Here is a 10445-nt window from a genome sequence, read left to right on the forward strand (position 1 = left end):
CCAATTCCCAATTCTGAATCCACTGCTGTTTGCACAACCCCAATCTGATCACAAATAACCGGATCACCACACGCCCCATCCGACACTATACAATCGGCGGCTGCTTCTTATCACCTGCCGGAGAGGCACACTAGGCTCCATGTGTTATTATAAATATTCTGCTCTCCAACAATGCTCAGGCCGTCTTAACGCACGCAATGGGTAAATGTTACAGCCAGTTTCTGGCGTAATAATAAGGCATCGCTCTCTACTCCCTACACAGTTTGAAGTTCACTTCATTTGAACATTTTCATTACCTTTGGACTGGAATCTTACTTAAAATGTTGGAATACCCAACGTAGTGCACTTCACAGGAACAACTGGGGTGAATGGAACGCTCTAACAGAATTGGAGCTAATGGTTAAAAGAGCGCTTTCTGAACCAATCAGATCTTCTGATTGTAATTTGTTAATAAGAAATGTTGTTATTTGCATTTATTCAGTTTGCATCACACAGATGATTGTCAATGAAACGCTTGATCGGCGTTCTAATGAATTTGTGTTTTACTTCACAACCAGGAAAAGTTTGGAGGTTTTGAATTATAAGCACATTTACAAAATAACAGATTATATTCCTAATGGGACACACGGTTATAAATTTAATAGCATCTTTAAGAACATAAGCTAAGGTAAGCAGCGGTTATGATTTCTTTGCTGTGTTTTGGATTTTGGCTGTTGTGCCGTGATTCAGACTCTAGCTTAAAGACTTGTGACTTGACTTGGACTCTAGTCTAAAGACTTGTGACTTGACATAGACTCTATCTTAAAGACTTGTGACTTGACTCAGACTTTAGCTTAAAGACTTGTGACCTGACTTGGACTCTAGTCTAAAGACTCGTGACCTGACTTAGACTCTAGCCTAAAGACTCATGACTTGACTCAGACTCTAGTCTAAAGACTCGTGACTTGACTCAGACTCTAGCCTAAAGACTCAACACTTGACTCTGACTCTAGCCTAAAGACTCGTGACTTGACTCGGACTCTAGCCTAAAGACTCATGACTTGACTCGGACTCATATTTTGTGACTTGTGAACATCTCTGACATACCTCACGATCTGTTTCAAAAATGGTAATGAGCTGCAAATGGCCTGCAGGTCGTGGTATGGACACCCCTGAATTGGTGTATTTTTGCGGGGTGTCATTTCAAAATGTTAGATCACTGTGAACTTCCACCCTCAAAAAACGGCATTTATTTACAGTGCCACCTTCGTTAGCAGTGGACTGCTTTTCACAAGCTACAGTACACAGCTTGCCTAAATGGACAGTGAGAATCAGTTGTCACATTAAGGATGAAACAATTCCTGTTTTTATGATTTTCTTCTCATAATTGTCTCTGTGTTGTCCCAATGCTGTTTTTTTTTTTACTTTAAGGAGGCTACATTTGGACATAATGTCCATCCTGTACCACAGCTCACACACTATTAGTATTCTGCGAGTGTGGACCTGCCTATCTCACTCTCCTTCTGTAGCTTTGGATCAGTAGGATGTCAGGAAGTCTCGGGGGAGCGAGTCGACACTAGACGCCCTCCTGGTGCTGCATGTGAAGTCAGCAAACACACACACACCTCCATCAGCCAGACCCTGGAGATGCACTCAGAAATTCAATACCAACAAAGTAACACCCTGCAGGAGAACACCAGAAATGAGAAACCAGAGGAGACAGCGATGGAGGTGCAAAGATTTTGGATTTCCTGGATTTGCTGGACATGATTGTTGGAGATGTTTGGTGTAAGGCACTAATAGGGTGGCCTGTGTCTGTAAAAGAGAGGAGAACAGAAGTTAAGCTAGAAATGAAGACACAAGAGGCAGGTACCTAGGTAGACGAGGTTCCTCTTGTATAAAATGTTGCCAGATGAAACAAGAACTATTACGTTTGATCTGATTCCTTTTACAGCAGTTACAATTAATAGTGAAATGTGGAAATCAATCAAGTCTTTCACTATTTTAGGAATCTAGTGCATTGAGTGGAGTTCAAAGACCACAAAGCATATTACTTTAATAACAGTCTTCAATATTGTAGTTTTTGACATTAACATTGCTGATTTATCTTATCAGTTTCACTCTCCATGGTCCACATTACTGCATTAACAAAGTCTACCAGCTCTTATCCACCCAAAGCCCCATTTCTGTCATCCTGAGGTCTACAAGCACCTGTTCAATCCAGATTGTCTTCTTATCAACCTGTGACCTATAAGCTCCTGTCCCATTTAGTTCCCATTCTTGCCACGCACCTTAAGGTCTACAAGCTCCTGTCCCTTTCAGATCGAACTCATGTCCCATCCAGGTTCTGCTCGTCACAATGATGACTAACAGATTTCGTCCCATCAAGGTCTCATTCTTGTCGCCCTATGAGCTTATGTCCCTTTCAGATCCCATTTTTGACACCCTGAGGTCTACAAACTCATATCCCATCCAGATTCAGCTTGTCACAATGATGTCTATGAGTTTCTGTCCTATTCAGATCCCCTTTTTATCACACTGTGGCCTATGAGCATCTCTCCCATCCAGTTCCCATTCCTGCCACCTTGAGGTCTACAAGCTCTTGTTCCATCCAGATTCTGCTTGCCACAATGTCTATGAGCTTTTGTCCCATTCAGATCCCATTCTAGCCAGCTAGAGGTCTACAAGTTCCTGTCCCATTCAGATCCTATTCTTGCCACCCTAAGGTTTATGAACTCATTTCCCAGTCAGGTTTAGTTTGTCAAAATGATGACTATGAGATCCTGTCCCATCCAGATCCCAATCTTGTCGCCCTATCAGCTTATGTCCCTTTCAGATCTCATTTTTTACACCTTGAGGTCTACAAGCTCCAGTCCCATCCAGCCCTGACTTCATCGCCCTGTGAGCTTATGTCCCTTTCATATCCCATTTTTGACACCCTGAGCTCTAAGAACTCATGTTCCATCCAGATTCAGCTCGTCACACTGATGTCTATGAGCTTCTGTCTCATCCAGTTCCCATTCTTGCTACCTTGAGGTCTACAAGCTCTTGTCCCATCCGGATTCTGCTTGTCACAATGATGTCTATGAGTTTCTGTCCCATGCAGATCTCAGTCTTGTTTTCCGGAAGGTAAACCTGGTCCTGTCCCATTCAGATTTCATCCATAGGTCTATGACCTTCTGTACCATTCAGATCCTATTTTTGACACCATGATATCTACAAGCACATGTCCCACCCAGATTCTGCTTGCCACAATGATGACTATGAGATTCTGTCCCATCCAGATCCTAATCTTGTCGCCCTATCAGCTTATGTCCCTTTCTGATCTAATTTTTTACACCTTGAGGTCTACAAGCTCCAGTCCCATCCAGCTCTGACTCCGTCGCCCTGTGAGCTTTTGTCCCTTTCATATCCCATTTTTGACACCCTGAGCTCTAAGAACTCATGTCCCATCAAGACTCCACTCATCACCCTGATGTCTATGTCCTGATGAGCTTCTGTCTCATCCAGTTCCCATTCTTGACACCCTAAGGTTTACAAACTCATTTCCCATCCAGGTTTAGTTTGTCACAATAATGACTATGAGATTCTGTCTCATGCAGATCTCATTCTTGCTATCCTGAGGGCGTACCTGCTCCGGTCCAAACTAGATTTCACCTGTCACCCTTTGGTTTATGAGCTTCTATTGCTTTTAGATCCCATTTTTGACACCCTGAGGTCTACAAACTCATGTCTCATTCAGATTCTGCTTGTCACAACAATTTCCATGAGTTTCTGACCCATGCAGATCCCATTTGTGCTATCCTGAGGGTGAACATGCTCCTGTCCCTTTCAGGTTTCATCTGTCATTCCTGGGTCTATGAGCCTTTGTCCCTTTCAGATTCCTTTTTTTACACCCTGAGGTCAACACAGGCTTGTCCCATCCAGTTTCCACTCTTGTCATTCTGATGTCTGTGAGCTTTTGTCCTATCCAGATAAAAATTCTTGCCACCTTAAGGTCTACAAGCTCTTGTCCCATCCAGTTTCCACTCTTGCCATTCTGATGTCTATGAGCTTTTGTCCCATCCATATCCCATTTTTGCAACCTTGAGGTCTACACGCTCCTTTCCTATCCAGATCCCATTCTTGCCACCTTGAGGTCTACATGCTCTTGTCCCATCCAGTTCCCATTCTTACCACCTTAAGGTCTACAAGCCTTTGTTCCATCCAGATCCCATTCTTGTCACGAGAAAAAAAAATCCAGGAAATCACACTGTAGGATTTTTTAAGAATTTATTTGTAAATTATGGTGGAAAATAAGTATTTGGTCACCCACAAACAAGCAAGATTTCTGGCTCTCACAGACCTGTAACTTCTTCTTTAAGAAGCTCTTCTGTCCTCCACTCGTTACCTGTATTAATGGCACCTGTTTGACCTCGTTATCTGTATAAAAGACACCTGTCCACAGCCTCAAACAGTCAGACTCCAAACTCAACCATGGCCAAGACCAAAGAGCTGTCGAAGGACACCAGGAAGAAAATTGTAGACCTGCACCAGGCTGGGAAGAGTGAATCTACAATAGGCAAGCAGGTTGGTGTGAATAAATCAACTGTGGGAGCAATTGTAAGAAAATGGAAGACATACAAGACCATTGATAATCTCCCTCGATCTGGGGACCCACGCAAGATCTCATCCCGTGGGGTCAAAATGATCATGAGAACGGTGAGCAAAAATCCCAGAACTACACGGAGGGACCTGATGAATGACCTGCAGAGAGCTGGGACCAAAGTAACAAAGGCTACCATCAGTAACACACTACGCCGAGAGGGACTCAAATCCTGCAGTGCCAGGCGTGTCCCCCTGCTTAAGCCAGTACATGTCCAGCCCCGTCTGAAGTTTGCCAGAGAGCATATGGATGATCCAGAAGAGGATTGGGAGAATATCATGTGGTCAGATGATGGAACTTTTTGGTAAAAACTCAACTCGTCGTGTTTGGAGGAAGAAGAATGCTGAGTTGCATCCCAAGAACACCATACCTACTGTGAAGCATGGCGGTGGAAACATCATGCTTTGGGGCTGTTTTTCTGCAAAGGGGACAGGACGACTGATCCGTGTTAAGGGAAGAATGAATGGGGCCATGTATCGTAAGATTTTAAGCCAAAACCTCCTTCCATCAGTAAGAGCATTGAAGATGGAACGTGGCTGGGTCTTCCAGCATGACAATGATCCCAAACACACCGCTCGGGCAACGAAGGAGTGGCTCCGTAAAAAGCATTTCAAGGTCCTGGAGTGGCCTAGCCAGTCTCCAGACCTCAACCCCATAGAAAATTTGTGGAGGGAGTTGAAAGTCCGTGTTGCCCAGCGACAGCCCCAAAACATCACTGCTCTAGAGGAGATCTGCATGGAGGAATGGGCCAAAATACCAGCTACAGTGTGTGCAAACCTGGTGAAGACTTACAGGAAACGTTTGACCTCTGTCATTGCCAACAAAGGTTATGTTACAAAGTATTGAGTTGAACTTTTGTTATTGACCAAATACTTATTTTCCACCATAATTTACAAATAAATTCTTTAAAAATCCTACAATGTTATTTCCTGGATTTTTTTTTCTCATTTTGTCTCTCATAGTTGAAGTGTACCTATGATGAAAATTACAGACCTCTCTCATCTTTCCAAGTAGGAGAACCTGCACAATCAGTGGCTGACTAAATACTTTTGGCCCCACTGTAAGTGTGTGTAAAGTGTGTTGACTGTGAACTGACATGTGTGTGACGTGTGTGTGTGTGTAATTGGGTAATGTGTGTGTGTGTGTTGTGTGTTATGTGTGTGTTAGGTGTGATTGTGTACTGACGTGTGTATAAGGTGTGTTGACTGTAAACTGACGTGTGTGTATAATTGGGTAATGTGTGTGTGTGTTATGTGTGTGTAAGGTGTGTTGACTGTGAACTGACGTGTGTGTATAATTGGGTAATGTGTGTGTGTGTGTGTTATGTGTGTGTAAGGTGTGATTGTGTACTGACGTGTGTATAAGGTGTGTTGACTGAACTGACGTGTGTGTATAATTGGGTAGTGTGTGTGTGTGTGTTGTGTGTGTGTTATGTGTGTGTAAGGTGTGATTGTGTACTGACGTGTGTGTAAGGTGTGTTGACTGTGAACTGACGTGTGTATAATTGGGTAGTGTGTGTGTGTGTGTTATGTGTGTGTAAGGTGTGATTGTGTACTGATGTGTGTGTAAGGTGTGTTGACTGTGAACTGACGTGTGTGTATAATTGGGTAGTGTGTGTGTGTGTGTTATGTGTGTGTAAGGTGTGATTGTGTACTGACGTGTGTATAAGGTGTGTTGAATGTGAACTGACGTGTGTGTGTGTATAATTGGGTAATGTGTGTGTGTGTTGTGTGTTATGTGTGTGTTAGGTGTGATTGTGTACTGACGTGTGTGTAAGGTGTGTTGACTGTGAACTGACGTGTGTGTGTGTATAATTGGGTAATCTGTGTGTGTGTTGTGTGTTATGTGTGTGTTAGGTGTGATTGTGTACTGACGTGTGTGTAAGGTGTGTTGACTGTGAACTGACGTGTGTGTGTGTATAATTGGGTAATCTGTGTGTGTGTTGTGTGTTATGTGTGTGTTAGGTGTGATTGTGTACTGACGTGTGTGTAAGGTGTGTTGACTGTGAACTGACGTGTGTGTGTGTATAATTGGGTAATGTGTGTGTGTGTTGTGTGTTATGTGTGTGTAAGGTGTGATTGTGTACTGACGTGTGTGTAAGGTGTGTTGACTGTGAACTGACGGTGTGTTTAATTGGGTAATGTGTGTGTGTGTTGTGTGTTATGTGTGTGTAAGGTGTGTTGACTGTGAACTGACGTGTGTGTAAGGTGTGTGTGTATAATTGGGTAATGTGTGTGTGTTGTGTGTTATGTGTGTGATAGTGTACTGGGGCCAGTGATAGCTCAGTGGTTAAGGTACTGGACAAGTAAACAGAAGGTTGCCGGTTCAAGCCCCGCCACCACCAAGTTGCCACTGTTGGGTCCCTGAGAAAGGCCCTTAACCCTTAATTGCTCATCGTGTTCCGCTCATTGTGTAAGTTGCTTTGGATAAAAGCGTCTGCTAAACGCTGAAAATGTAAATGTAAATGTACTGATGTGTGTGTATAATTGGGTAATGTGTGTGTGTTGTGTGTTATGTGTGTGTAAGGTGTGATTGTGTACTGACTTGTGTGTGTGTGTTGTGTGTTATGTGTGTGTAAGGTGTGATTGTGTACTGACGTGTGTGTAAGGTGTGTTGACTGAACTGAAGTGTGTGTATAATTGGGTAATGTGTGTTTGTGTTGTGTGTTATGTGTGTGTAAGGTGTGTTGACTGTGAACTGACGTGTGTGTATAATTGGGTAATGTGTGTGTGTTGTGTGTTATGTGTGTGTAAGGTGTGATTGTGTACTGACGTGTGTGTATAATTGGGTAATGTTTGTGTTGTGTGTTATGTGTGTGTATAATTGGGTAATGTGTGTGTGTTGTGTGTTATGTGTGTGTAAGGTGTGATTGTATACTGACGTGTGTGTATAATTGGGTAATGTTTGTGTTGTGTGTTATGTGTGTGTATAATTGGGTAATGTGTGTGTGTTGTGTGTTATGTGTGTGTAAGGTGTGATTGTGTACTGACGTGTGTGTATAATTGGGTAATGTTTGTGTTGTGTGTTATGTGTGTGTATAATTGGGTAATGTGTGTGTGTTGTGTGTTATGTGTGTGTAAGGTGTGATTGTGTACTGACGTGTGTGTACAGTATAATTATACACTCTAAGAAGTAATGTCATTTTTTCTACACAGCTACTGTGTCCTGCGGTCTGTAACATGTGTTGTGTCATTTCTGGCCACTTTTTACACAGACATGTAAAGTAACTCCAATAGTTAGTCTAAACATTCATGTGTAGAACTGTGAGGAAATACATTGTTTAAAAATATATATTTATTCAATTTTACTTAAATTTGTTGGATAAAATAATGGCATTTCTGACTAGAAACATAGATTATTTCCCATGGAAAATAAATAAATAAATAAAAATATGCGTTAACCAATCACATTTCTCCTATCAAGTATATCTGTGTTTCATGGTTGATTTCCTCTTTTTGGACCATTCTGGAGCAGGACCCGTCCTTACTGGTAAGTTTCAAAAGCAGTGGTGTTTCAAAATAGTATTGAGTATGTTTTATTAATGTTTATTTAGTTCATGTTCATCAGTGTTTTGTTGTGTGTTTTATGAAGTCAAGCAAAGCTATAAAAAGTAGGTTTTAACCCTGTGACCTGTTTTAACTTACAATAGACTTAGTTAAGTAAAAAAGGAAGCACTGAATTACATTAATATAAACCTAAGTTTGCTTTTCTCTTCCTATTCAGTAATAAATGTTCTGTTAAACCTGACTAGTCTTTCTTTTTATTGGTATTATTTATCGTTAGCTAACTGGCTAACCGTAAATTGGACTTTTAGTTTGGTCAAAAAGGCGCCGCAACAGAATGACTGTGGATGAGGTTACCATAGCAACTCTCTGTGTGTTCAGTGTTCTCAGGGTAACTTACTTAACTGAACTATTGGGACTGTGTGGTTACAGTGATTGAGTAACATTATTTCAGTTAAATCTCATTATGAGAAGCGAATTTTAATCATTTTTACATTTTTCTTTAGCTTAGTTTAGCTCAGTTCGTTTTACTGAATCGGTTCTTTTAAATCATCCGTTTAAACGAATCGAAAAACTGAATCGATTGATTCATTAGAGTTTAAAAGGACCTAATGCAGTCGGTTCGGAAGTGCAGAATCGGTTCGGAAGAATCGGTTCTTTAAATCGAATCGTTAGGAACATTGCTCATTGTTATTAGCGTTAAAGCTGGTAGTGGTGGATGTATTTAGGGTAAAGCACAACTCTTCCAAAATTCATCATCCGATTTACTTTATTGTGGTAAAGGAAACATTTTAGCTTGTATTCTGTAACTAGTTTTCAGGTGACTTGTTTAATAATTTGTTAAACAGCTTATGTGAATATTAGAGACATGACAAATTTGGAGGAATATTAGTTGTGTTCGCTGATTACTCATTTGGTTGGTTGACTAATCAAATATTTAATGTTGTAAATGTCTAATTCAGTTAATATTTTGTAATGTGATTACACAAGACTCTGAGAGAGAAACACAGTACCTTGTAATGATATTTTTTGTCTTTCTTTTAGGACAGAGAAACAGAGCTTTTACGAGTCATCTTTAAGAATGGAAAAGAAAAGTTCAAGAAAGATATATTTTGTACCTTTACTGTTAAACTGTTTGTAATTTTGTTTTAATTTATTACTTGTCACAAAAAATAATGTTATTTAAACATTTGTAATATTATACAGTAAAATAAAATGGCTACATGTGTATTAGTCTTTATTTTATCCATTTTCTTGATTACACATAATCAACACACATTGTGTAAGAACAAAACATTGTGTGTGTTAATTATCCTGACACGGTGGGTGTGCAAAAACAGGATGACACATTTACTGTGTTTAAATCAACACAGTATGTGTCGTCCCTGAGCACACTCCTCACATGTTGAAATTCCACACAGTGTGTATCGTTTTTAACACATTTATTTTTAGAGTGTAGGTAAACACTTCAAAATTATCAGTTTCTCTAGTATTACAATTAATGGGTATATTTTTGAACAAAATGAGCAGTGTTGTTTTATTCTATAAACTACTGGTAACATTCCTCCCAAATTCCAGATAAAAATATTGTATTTTAGAATACAATTATTTAGAAAATGACTAATGGTCAAAATAACAAAACAGTTACAGAAATTTCAGACCACAAACAATGCAAATAAAACAAGCTCATATTAATTTTTTAACAACACAGTACTAATATTTCAGCTTAGGAGGTGTCCAGAAATCAATGGGGTTTTCAATGGGGTTTTCAATGGGGTTCAGGTCTGGAGATTGGGCTGACCATAATAGGGTCTTGATCTGGTGGTCCCTCATCCACACCTTGATTGACCTGGCTGTGTGACATGGAGCATTGTCCTGCTGAAAAAAACAATCATCAGAGTTGGGGAACATTGTCAGATCAGAAGGAAGCAAGTTTTCTTCCAGCACAGTTTTGTATGTGGCTTGATTCATGTGTCCTTCACAAAGATAAATCTGCCTGATTCTGGCGTTGCTGAAACACCCCCAGATCATCACCGATCCTGCACCAAATTTTACAGTGGGTGCGAGACACTTTGGCTTGTATGCCTCTCCAGGTCTCCGTCTAACCATTACACGACCTGGTGTTGGACAAATCTAAAAATTGCACTCATCAGGGAAGATGACCCTACTCCAGTCCTTGGCGGTTAAATCCTTATGGTCTTTCGTAAACTTCAGCCTGGCTCTTCTTTGCTTCTCATTGATAAAGGGCTTTTTTTTTTTTAGCTTTGCACGACTTCAGCCCTGCCTCCAGAAGCCGGTTTCGAACCATCCTCACTGTG

Source organism: Trichomycterus rosablanca, chromosome 2 (genome assembly GCF_030014385.1).
Source record: "Trichomycterus rosablanca isolate fTriRos1 chromosome 2, fTriRos1.hap1, whole genome shotgun sequence".
NCBI lineage: Eukaryota > Metazoa > Chordata > Actinopteri > Siluriformes > Trichomycteridae > Trichomycterus > Trichomycterus rosablanca.